This window comes from Neophocaena asiaeorientalis, unplaced genomic scaffold (genome assembly GCF_003031525.2).
Source record: "Neophocaena asiaeorientalis asiaeorientalis breed wild unplaced genomic scaffold, Neophocaena_asiaeorientalis_V1.1 scaffold284, whole genome shotgun sequence".
In the NCBI taxonomy this organism is placed as follows: Eukaryota; Metazoa; Chordata; class Mammalia; order Artiodactyla; family Phocoenidae; genus Neophocaena; species Neophocaena asiaeorientalis.
In genome coordinates, this window is record NW_020173488.1 from 950859 (window position 1) to 962794 (window position 11936).

Genomic DNA, 11936 nt, shown 5'->3' on the forward strand with positions numbered 1-11936 from the left:
TGGGCAACCATTCATTCATTCATACATTCATTCATGAAAACAGACAATTAATTGCCTACTGTGAATTAAACATAGTATCAAACATTCTAGCCTTGAAAGCCAATAATGCAATTACATTAATTTACACTGCTTTTTTTTCCCCTTGAATTTCTGAAACAAAGTTAGTATGGTCATCCTAATATAGCACTAAATGTTCTAGTGTTTTCATGTACTCTTTTTTTTCCTCAATTCCTCAACATTTTCAACTCCTCCACAGAGATTTAAACATTATTTCTCAAGCAATCCCAGTGTATTTTACATAGCATAAGATAGGTTAATCTTAAACGCCTGTTAATTTATTATGAAAACAAAGCAGGTCAGATATACATAAAAAACTACAATTATGAGAATAATTATCAAAAGCCCTTGTTCTTTAACAACAATCCTAGAGAAATCAAGTAGTTAAATCTGAAGGTAAGAATTGGATTTTTGGGTATAGGACTTCTAAAGTTCTAATGTCTGGTTGCTTTCTTCCCATGTATGTGCCCACATATAAGTGATGTTTATATAATATCATCCTAAACAAACACAAGTCATATATTTGTCACGCTAAGTCCAAAAACCAAATTAACAAAGCTAGAATAAAGATAGAAATACATAGTAAGTATGGATAACTGTAACTGCATATTCAAATTCATTCTAGATTGATCCTACACAGAGGCAGAGAAGATGCCTGCTTGATGATTTAAATTCAGCAGCATCTTCATAATCTCCACTGAAAATTATCTGCATCAGATCATCCATGTTTATGTTTTCCCTGGATTATAGCTCTGGTAATGTCTAAAATCAAATACCTAAACAGGGGAAAAACTTTAGGTTTCAACATTTGTTTACATCTTAATATAAATGAACTTACAAGATACATTTCTTAATAAAGTGATAGAACAAAACACAGTAATGAGGAAGGAAGAATATTAACACCTACTTTATACTATGAACTTTAGATACATTTCACATAATTTAAAAAATATTTCTACAAGATCTATTTTATTGCCATTTTACAGATGAGTAGAGTAAGATTTAGCAATTTACTCAGTTATAATAGAGTTGAGGAACTAAAATTTAAGCTCTCAAATGCCAAAACCCATACATTCTACAGCTGCTCCATATGTGAATAAAATGAGTAGAAAGTCTGAATAAAATAGAACCTTCATTCTTTTCTTAATGTGTCCTTTAATGTTGCTTCACATGGTGTTTGTGAATGATGGAGTAGCAGCAGAGGCCAAAAGGACACTGTGAATATCAAAGAGGAAGTTTACCTAATTCATCACTTTTTATGATCTAATATGGTACAATTATATATAAATATATTTATCTATATATACGTATACGTACACATACACATGCATATATAATACCAGACAGTTACACCAAGTATTTTTTCAATAATAATTTATTGCAATATAGAGAACATTCATTAATGAAGAACATCTCAAAGAAAAGGAAGAGGGCCTTGGATCCTTTAGAGGAAAGTAAACAAGGGAATCATTGGTAATTATTCTGGAAGTCATGAGGAATAATGGAGAAGAGTTTTTATCTTAGAATATGTCAGAGAAGGGTACTCCTTCTGCTGTTAGCTCTTTCCTTGAAAGACAAAGGGGAGATATTGGGAAACAATAAAACTGCCTTCCTCAAACAGAGGGTGCTTAGGTAAACTTCAACATTACATAGACACACACACACACACACACACACACACGCAGACACACACACACAGATCTAATAAATAACCTCCTTAACACTTTGAACAAAGATATGAGTTTTCCCTATTCTTTAGAATATTATTTTTTGTTTGTTTTAATATGATAACATTTATGAACATATTTATTTTATGAGAGTTCTAGAGAAAACTGAAGAGGTAGAAATGTGGCAGTGGCAATGGCAGCTGCATTGACAATAATGGTACAAACTGTGTCAATGACTACATTTTCAAGAGGTCTATTTGGATAAAATACAAGTGTTTCCAGGAGACCCCTGATGCTGAGAATTTCTGGTGTTTTTGTTTTGTTGTCAACTACTCCATGCTTCTTATCTCAATTGTTATTCTAATACTCTGACTAGCTTTTCATTATACTAAGGAAGTGATTTCTCATCCTTGTTTTCATTGTCTGTTACATTCCCAGTCACTGTAATCTATGACAGGTGACATACTGTGCTTCTTATGATAATCTTACACAGAGATTAAAAGGCAACAGTATTACACACACACACAGAAAAAAGTTTCAAAATAACTTGATTTTTTTGTTTGTATTTGAATGTTAGTTTTCAGAAGCAAAACCAGCTATCTCCACATTCAGTTTAGACACTGAGAACTGAAACCACACCTTTCTTTCCGCATTAACAGGACTCTGCTATTCCTCTGTCCTCAGTAACATGACTTCATTTTTTCTAGGGCTCTGCTGTCCAGAAAAATTATTTGATCTTTCATTACAGGCATTACCTGCAAGATCCATCAATTCTTCAATGGAAAATATCAACAAACACTTTGTGCCCTAAGATTATTTGAATCTTTCACCTCAAACTCTTTGCCCTGCTGTTTCCACAAATCCTAAACTACTGTATTATCTCCCCCCTAAGACACTGCCAAAGTTTCGCCAGGTAGAACTCTGCCTTCCCATGGTAACTCAGCTTTGTTTTATCAATGGGTTTTGTTGGTGATATTTGGGGAGTGATCTTTTTTTTTTTTTTGCGGTACGCGGGCCTCTCACTGCTGTGGCCTCTCCCGTTGTGGAGCACAGGCTCCGGACGCGCAGGCTCAGCGGCCATGGCTCACGGGCACAGCCGCTCCGCGGCATGTGGGATCTTCCCGGACCGGGGCATGAACCCATGTCCCCTGCATCGGCAGGCGGACTCTCAACCACCGCGCCACCAGGGAAGCCCGGGAGTGATCTTTTGACTGATTGTGCATTGTAGCATTCTTGGAAAAAAGTAAGTTAAGCTTAAGAACCATATGGAATGTTTTATATCTCTTACTCTACTTAGCCATAATGCTTTGTATAAAAAAATTCCATTTAGAAAGACTTCAGGATTTATCAGTCATTTAGACATATTGTAAAAGATTTCACCATATCCTTTCTCTGAAAATATTATGATATAAGGAAGGAGAGAGATGTCAAAATAGAAGGAAATTAATAGTCTAAACTGAGGCAGGGGATAGATGGGCTCCAGGTTACACATTTACAGCCAGCCTCCTATTTACACTTCCAGATAGAAATAACAACAGGAACAGGGTAAATAGCTGGACTTTGCCTCTGGTGGACACTTTAAGATAACAATAATAGCACGAACGAGGAGGAACTGAGCTCTGCCCAGAAAAAAGAAAGGGAGACCACAGGGTCATTCTCGAGGTCAAGGAGAGCTTCCTGACTACACATGTGCAGAAAGGCTCTTTGAGGGTCAAAAAGGAAGGGGGCACCACCCCACAGTAGTCAATGTCAACCGACCCATAGATCTCTTTGTTAGAGTCCATCTTGGCTAACAGATGCACGCACGCACAGAGGGAAGGATCCTGAGATAAACCAAATATGGACTCAGAGCCAGGCAAAGCTAGATGACTGGCCAGAGGAAAGCCGGAAGAAATGCCCCATATAAAGTGATTCAAACTACCATAAAGGCACAACTCTCTCTCTGAGTCTGCCTGTGTGAGTCTATTCACACTCACTCTTTTTCCTCCTAATAAACACTTTACTTGTTTCACTATTTTCCGTCTCTTTATGGAAATTCATTTCTACAAAGCTGACAGGCCAGGGCCGTGTCTCTGGCCATTCTCCCTGGTGGTCTAGTGGCTAGGATTCAGCACTCTCACTGCCGTGGCCTGACCTTAATCTCTGGCCAGGGAACAGAAATCTTGCTTCAAGTGGCTGCAGGCTGAAGCCACCTGAGATCAAAACTAACAAATGATTTTCATCTGGCCCTCCCATTAACACCTCAATTCCATTTTTCTATCTACTTAGTAGTTGTGCAAACTTGGGAATGTTCCTTAGCCTTTTAAACACCATCTGTATTACATTTTAAATGAAAATAATAACATTCCTGGTTTGCAGGATTACTGCTGGAATTAAGCCTGGGCTTTGCATATAGAATGTACTTATCACTTTTGAATTTCTTTTCAAAGTAAGAACAATGTGCTTAACTTGTATTATACATCCCCTCCTCTTTCCTTTTTCATTCTCATGAAAAAAATGATGAAACTGCAGAATCTAGAAGGTAAAACAGACACTTTTTTTGCTTTTATTATTTAAAAGCTAAAATCCAATAATAAGATGGTAAATCTGGAAAAAACCTTTAAAAGGAAGCAAAATAAAAAGAATCAGAGGTGAAGCAAAAATAGAAAAGATGAATAGTGGCTTTTACTTTGCTGTTGATCACTTTCTATCCCCATGATACCTCTCAACCCTCCCCGTCACAGAAAAAGGACAGTGGATGAGCAAGGGAAGTTGAAGAAACTTCCAAAATAATTGTGGAAACTGATAGGAGAATGAAGAAGATACATTTTCAAACTGAAGTGGTAGAAATAAGGAGAAGAAATATTTACAATATGTTAAACATTAAAAAAAAGCAAAATCATAACACTAATTCAGATATAAAATGAACAGATGTTAAAGATTTTTTTTAATCATTAATAAGGAAACTGGTAAGATGTTACATCCAGTACAAAAGAGAATCTAAATACAGCAAGTTTATAGATCAAGAATATTGAAATTAGTGTTCAAATAGAAGCAAGACTGGCTTCACAGGAAATCAACTGAACCTCTACCAGACAGTATTTATTCACATGTCTATAGACAAGAATTTGCATTTCTATAATTTACCTACAATATAAGCGTTGTAAAACAGCTCACAGTCAATGAAAGACTGGAATCCACTAAGCAGGAATGGAGTGTTCTAGATAATGCGTATGCAGCTTTCCATTGAAGCAGATTGTTTCTATAGATCCTCCCACTTAATTAAAAAAATAATCTCAAAGAAAGATTATTACAGACCAGAAAACTGTTCTTATTAAATGCAGCCTGATTATTTACATAAATGCAGCAAGAGTCTTAACCTACCACTTAGAGCTTCTTAAATTTGCTTTGCTGAATGTTATCAAAAGGAATCTCAGATTAGATTTATATGAGTCTTATTATTTGATTTCTTGAACTCAAAGACACAATCCTGAAAAACTCTCTCTGTGAGGTTTGACCTGCATTACTTATAATTTTGGATAATTTCCTCTTCCTAAGGTCCTCAAAATATTCTAAGGTACCCGCCTTGCCAGAAATGATCTTCCTTACCACAGAGCCTATAAATTAGGTACCAGGTCAATTTTCCTGGTTGGACTTTGCAAGTTTTAATCTCATAAAAGCAAACTTAGCTCCTTTAAAGTGGCTGGTCAGATCTCATTAAACGTGCTTCATTCTCAAATATCACATTCCAGGTAAGGGCTGGTTACATAACTAATATTCCCAGTAACACCATCATGGTAAACAATTATACCTTAGTAAACAGGAGGATAGATTCTTACTGGCCGTATGCAAATAACATAATAGCCACATAAAGGAAGGAAACTCAATACAACGTTCTAAATTCTTGGGAGAGAATGGGGGTGGGGAGGGAGTGGGCAATCAGATATTATTATTTTCTTAATTTCTTTTTTTTTTAACATCTTTATTGGAGTATAACTGCTTTACAATGTCGTGTTAATTTCTGCTGTATAACAAAGTGAATCAACTATACATATACCTTTATCCCCATATCCCCTCCCTCTTGCATCTCCCTCCCATCCTCCCTATCCCACCCCTCTTAGATGGTCACAAAGCACCGAGCCAGATACTATTTTAAAATGTTCCATTTTATAAAAGCAGAGTTTACCAAACTTTTATGGGTGTAAGGGAAGAAAATAATTTTCCCTCCACCCTTCTAAATTCTTAGCTGAGACCCCTGTAATATAAAAACAGATTAACAAGCGAAAAACAAACAGGAAGTTTATTAACATGCATCTCTCATGTATACACAGGAGCTACCCAAGGAAAAATGAGTAACTCCTTGGGGTGGCTTAGAATTCAGACTTAAATACCATCTTACTAGGGAAAGGAAAAGAGGGCATGTAGGCCACTTAGAGGAGAGTAAATGACTTCTAGGAAAGACGAATGGGCCCTTAGAATAGATGGGAGATATGATAGTATTACAGTAACTAACCAAGAAGACCATTAGACTGAGGGCATTCTAATGGCTTGGCAGCCTACATAAGTGAACAGAAACCTAAGCCAGAGTATATTCCTGTAAATGCCACAAGGTTAAGAAATCAAAATCTAAGAACAACCCATCACAAATAGCCAACTAGGCTTTCCCAAATAAGGCAACCATCTAAGCTCTAGCTAATCAAATAATTTTCTTGATTTGCTTCTGTATCTGGTCTATAAAAGCCTTTCCCCTAGTTCCTGTCTAGTGGAATATTCCTAACCATTTTAGGTTGATGCTCCCCTATTCAAGTAGATTTTTGCTCAAAGAAACTCTAAAAATTTTTAATATGCCTCAGTTTTTCTTTTAACAGTAGCTTATGACAATGTTTCTCTGGGTGTGGTGTCACCTGTAGTCTCCTTTCCTGTGATAAGAGTCAATCTTCCCTGGTTGATGAAATTCCAGGGGAGGGGATTTATGACAACTGAGTTCCTTTTGGAGGATGTGTCTTTAGGTAGATAAGGGAGTTCAGAGAAAGCCTCTCCCTGCATTTGCTGTTTTGCAAGTGCCTATAGCCCCAAATAATTAATATACCCAAGTGGAATACTTTGGAGAGGCATATTTTGCTACCCTTACGAGCAACAGTTATAAGAAGGGCTTCCTTATACAGAAAATAGAACATTAAAACAACATCAATGTTATTTCAAATAAATAACATTTCCCTTGTCAGTTCATTCAGTCCTACATAACTCATTCTTTGTTCTTTTCATTTTTATTTATTTATTTTTAGTTAAAATCCATCACCTCAGAGTTGCAAAAAACTGTTTTTCCTTGTGATGAGAACTCTTAGGATTTACTTTCTTAGCAACTTAGAATTATAGTTACAGCAGTGTTAAATATAGTCATCTCGCAGTATGCTACATCCCCACTATTTATAATTCATTCTTAATCTGCTATCTTGGGTTAACAGTCTCAATGAAGGCACCTGGAAAGGTATATAGGAGGAATTTGTGGAACTCTGACTCAGCAGACTGGTATCAAAATGCCATCAGAAGCCTAAAACCAAGAGTCTAATCTTTGAAGTATAAATATTTTGAAGTACCTGGTATAGCCTTTTCCATGGGGCTCTGAGACAGTCTCCTTTGTGCAATACTCAATCTTTGGCAGGTGGCTGATGAAAGAGCCTTCAGGCAGAAATCAGAATAAACTACCTGCAAATGACAGAGATTTAAAATAACTGTGGTTAATTTATTAATAATCTCCAAATTTCAAAGTTTTGACAAGAGATTAAAGGGGAGAAAAACAATTCTTTTTCCTACTGCCCTCCTAGATTTCTGGTGGGGCCCTGTATATTGAACTAATCAAAGACACATTAACAAGAGAAAAGCAAACATAAGTGTATTAGCATGTGAATCGTGCTTACATATGGGGGTACCCAGAGATGAATAACTCAGACATATGGTTAAAACTTGGGTTTATGTAGAATTTTAAGCAAAAGCAAAGGAAAGGGGTTTTGGACTTCTGGGCAAGAGAAGGCAAGGTATGGGGAGATGATCAGGAGAAGTATGGTAAACAAACCTTGTTTAGTTGTGTTGGTCTTAAGTCAATGCCTTCTCCACTGGTAAGAGTTATTGAACCTCTTATTCCTGGTAGGATATCTGGAGACATCTTTTACAAATGTAAGCTTCCCTCACAAAAGGAAAACTTGTGCCCTGTTTTTAGAGCTTTTCCACTGTTAACTAGTTTTCAACGGCCTTTAGCTAAAAATAATTCATATGTCAAAGTAGCATATCTGGGGGTGGCATGTTCTGGTACCCTTCAAAATCATAACAAGAACGATGCAAGCTCACTAACAAAAATATTTGGTTGTTTCTGTGTCATGCTAACAAGAAAGTAAGGTCAATCTAAGAAACAAGTTCTACACAAAATACACATAAGCACAATTGTTAATCCTATTTCCAAATGAGACAGTGAATGCTACATCCTATTTTTAAATTGAACAAACATAATTTTTAGATAAAATATTGGAACAATACATATAATAATAATGAACTAAAAATATGTACTATACCATGAATATAAAAATCATACACTTAAAAATATATCAAGAATATCAAGTAACAAGATTAAGACATCTTTGTTGTATTAAACTCTTTAGGTAAATCTGATGAGTTGAGAACCACTTGTCTAGAAGATGTTGTTTCAAATTGTAAGTAAAGCTGCTGCCTAGTTAAAGCTTATTAACATATTGATGGGGTTCAGGGCATTCTACCCCAAAATATGGCATCTTGGCATGTTGAATATCTTAAGCTGAAGGAATATGAGAAAACCAAAGCAGCAGGAAGGTCACTCTGATCCCCCCTCCCCACCTTCTTTCCTGAAAGCAGGAGATGAATCTTCTATATGAAAGGCACCCTCTCTGTGTACCAGGAGGAAGGAAGACATTCTTAGCACTGAAAAAGGGAATTGGAGGCCAAAAAATCTACATAAACCTTGTTAATCTAACCTGTACCTTCCTAGTTACTTCTTCACCATTTACCACCCTTAGTACAAACCCTTCTGTCTTAACAAATTCGTTACAAATTTATAGTTTTGTTGTCTAAAAGGTATAAAAGCTTCCTACCCTGGTCACTTGTTTGGGTCTTCATTCTCTTGTGAAGTCTCCCATGTACATGTAAAAATTTGATAAAATATGCATGCTATTTCCTGTTAATTTGTCTTTGTCAGTTTACTTTTCAGACCAGCCAGGGACCCAAAGAGGGCTGAGGAAAACTCTTCCTCCCCTACCACAAGCTTGACTGATAACATTATCGTATTGTTGCCTAAAATCATCGGACCAAACATCACCAGCAATCTGATAAATATAGACAAGCTCAGTGAAACACTATTTCAGTACTTTTAATGAATTTAGTACATATTATAAAAAGTGAGGGAATTGACAAACCACCAAAAACTTCACAAAACCATATAATTTTTGAAATATTTATTCTAATTATATATTACCTCTATAAATTTAACCTAGAGAAGGCTGAACATTTCTTCTGAGTTCTCAACTCTTTCCATGCAACACATCATCAGAAACACAAAAAATAAGCCTACTTGTTTATAGCACCTTTCTTTTTTAAGGCTAAAGAATAAATCTTTCTAAATTTCCAGAGGTCCTCTAAAATATCTCAAAGATAGTATTAGGTGCAAAAGACATACTACAATTTTAATGGAATTGAAATAATTAGAATCCAATTTGGGGAAGCAGGAATGAACAAGTTGTAAGAGGATATTTTAATATTTAATTAATATAAATTGTGAATGCCTGAGAAAAAATACTTGGATATCTATTTAATGTTAATGTCTATAAAACATTTAAAAATAAGCATAGAAGAAAACATTGTTTTAAAGACATTAATTCCTTCATAAGTAAGGAATCTGTTTTTGTAATTAAGGCCATAAGTATTAAGGACATAAAGATGTCCAATCTTTGCTATTTAGACAAATTACACAGAAAAAGATTACAACTTTTCATATTATAGGAAAAGTCAATAGTAAACCAAGGAAATAATTCTATCATTTTTTGCTGTATCAGTAATTGGCCAACCTAGCATTTAGGAATACCATTTCTGGTCTTAGAACCTGCTGGGTTGCAAATGCATACTGCCAAGGGAATCATGAAGCATATATACTCAGTCTTGACATTAAAAAGGTATAAGTAGGGCTTCCCTGGTGGCGCAGTGGTTGAGAGTCCGCCTGCCGATGCAGGGGACACGGGTTTCTGCCCCGGTCCGGGAAGATCCCACATGCCGCGGATCGGCTGGGCCCGTGAGCCATGGCCGCTGAGCCTGCGCATGCGGAGCCTGTGCTCTGCAATGGGAGAGGCCACAGCGGTGAAAGGCCCGCGTACCACAAAAAAAAAAAAAAAAAAAAGAAACTTTGAAACGTTCAACCAAATCCAGTCATTGTGCTGCTCTTAGTCCTTGTGTGAGTTGCAGCTACTATCTATGTACTCATTGTCTCAGGAAAATTAGATTTCACCATTGAAGATTTTCCATCAATCCTTAGGATATCAACCAATCCAAAAACTTTCTATGCTTCTATGCTTTCCATACTAAGAACTTCTGATACTAAACTATAGCAATAAATCCTGTGCACTTACTTCACTAAATTGACACCATTTTAGAATTATCTTTGTTGTTACCTTCCTTATTTGACTAAGTAAATAAAATTCAGTTTGCTTCTATCATAACTGTTTTCTTCATTTGAGGTAGGGCTTTCCTGTTACTTCAGTAATCAACACGAATGAATTGGGCTGTGTCACAAAATAGCATCTTCCATACAAATTTTAGGGTTTTTTAAAGTTCTGTGACAAATACTTTGGAATTTTTATGGGGGTTGCATTGAATCTGTAGATTGCATTGGATAGTATGGACATTTAAACAGTATTAATTTTTGCAATCCAAGAATATGGAAGACCTTTTGTGTTTTCTTTAATTTGTTTCATCAACATCTTATAGTTTTCAGTGTACTGGTTTTTCACCTCCTTGGTTAAATTTATTCCTAAGTATTTTATTGTTTTCAATGCTATCATAAGTGAGATCATCTTCTTAGTTTCTCTTTTCAGAAAGTTTGTTGTTAGTGTTAATGCTAATTTCTCTTTTTAGAAAGTTTGTTGTTAGTGTTATACAATGGACTTTTGTATTGTATCCTGCAACTTTACTAAATTTGTTTTTGGATGAATAATTTCTGAGGATCTAATGTACAGCATGGTTAACACTGTATTCAATGCTTGAAATTTGCTGAGAATAGATCTTGAGTTTTATCACACACCCAAAGTTAACTATATGAGGTGTTGGATGTGTTAATTAACTTGATTGTGGTAATCATTTCACAATGCATACATATGTCAAATCATGCAGAACATTTTAAGTACATACAATTTTATTTGTCAATTATTCCTCAATAAAGCTGGAAAAAATAACATTTTTCCCTTAAATTATGAGGTAAGAAAAGAATAATTTAAAGTGTCTAATTTACTGCTGTTTGCCCAGATATTTTCCAGTACATATAAATTAGAACATTCCTGTAATAGAAGCTTTTGAATCAGATTTATTAGAGACTTCTAGGAATTGATTTCATCTGTTCAAATTCACAAAAATGTATATATCCCTTTAAATTATTTTGCTTCAGTTTTACCATTATGTCATTATATTCAGCCTGAAGTAAAATACCCAAATCGCAGATTTGGCCTCCTGCTAAAAGAAAAATTACTTATAAATATATAATTGCTTTACCAGCTGAAAAACAGATACACATTGCCATTTACTATATTTGCATGGTAGGTGGTTATTCTTCCTTTTGTTAATCCTTGCAGCTATTTACAGATACTAACAGAGATAAACTATTAGTAATTGCTGTAATTAAATTAAATAGTAATGCAGCTATTTAATTTGATTAGGTAGTGACGAAATAATACAGGTTGATGAGCTATTTTGAGGTCTTTTCATGTTGGACAAGTGGTAGTAAAAAAAAAAAAACCCTAATGTTTAGATGACCAAACCTAGTGTCAAATGAAGATATGTTGATGAAAAAGTATTGACCTTGCTTTAGAAAGAGTGTGCAGTACTAATTAATTGAGGATTGTCTGGAAATGAGCTTTAATAAAAAGTTTTTTTTTTCCCCAGATAAAACCTTACCTCATTAATGATCATTTTATATAAAATATACTTTAACAATTCCAGATGAAAATT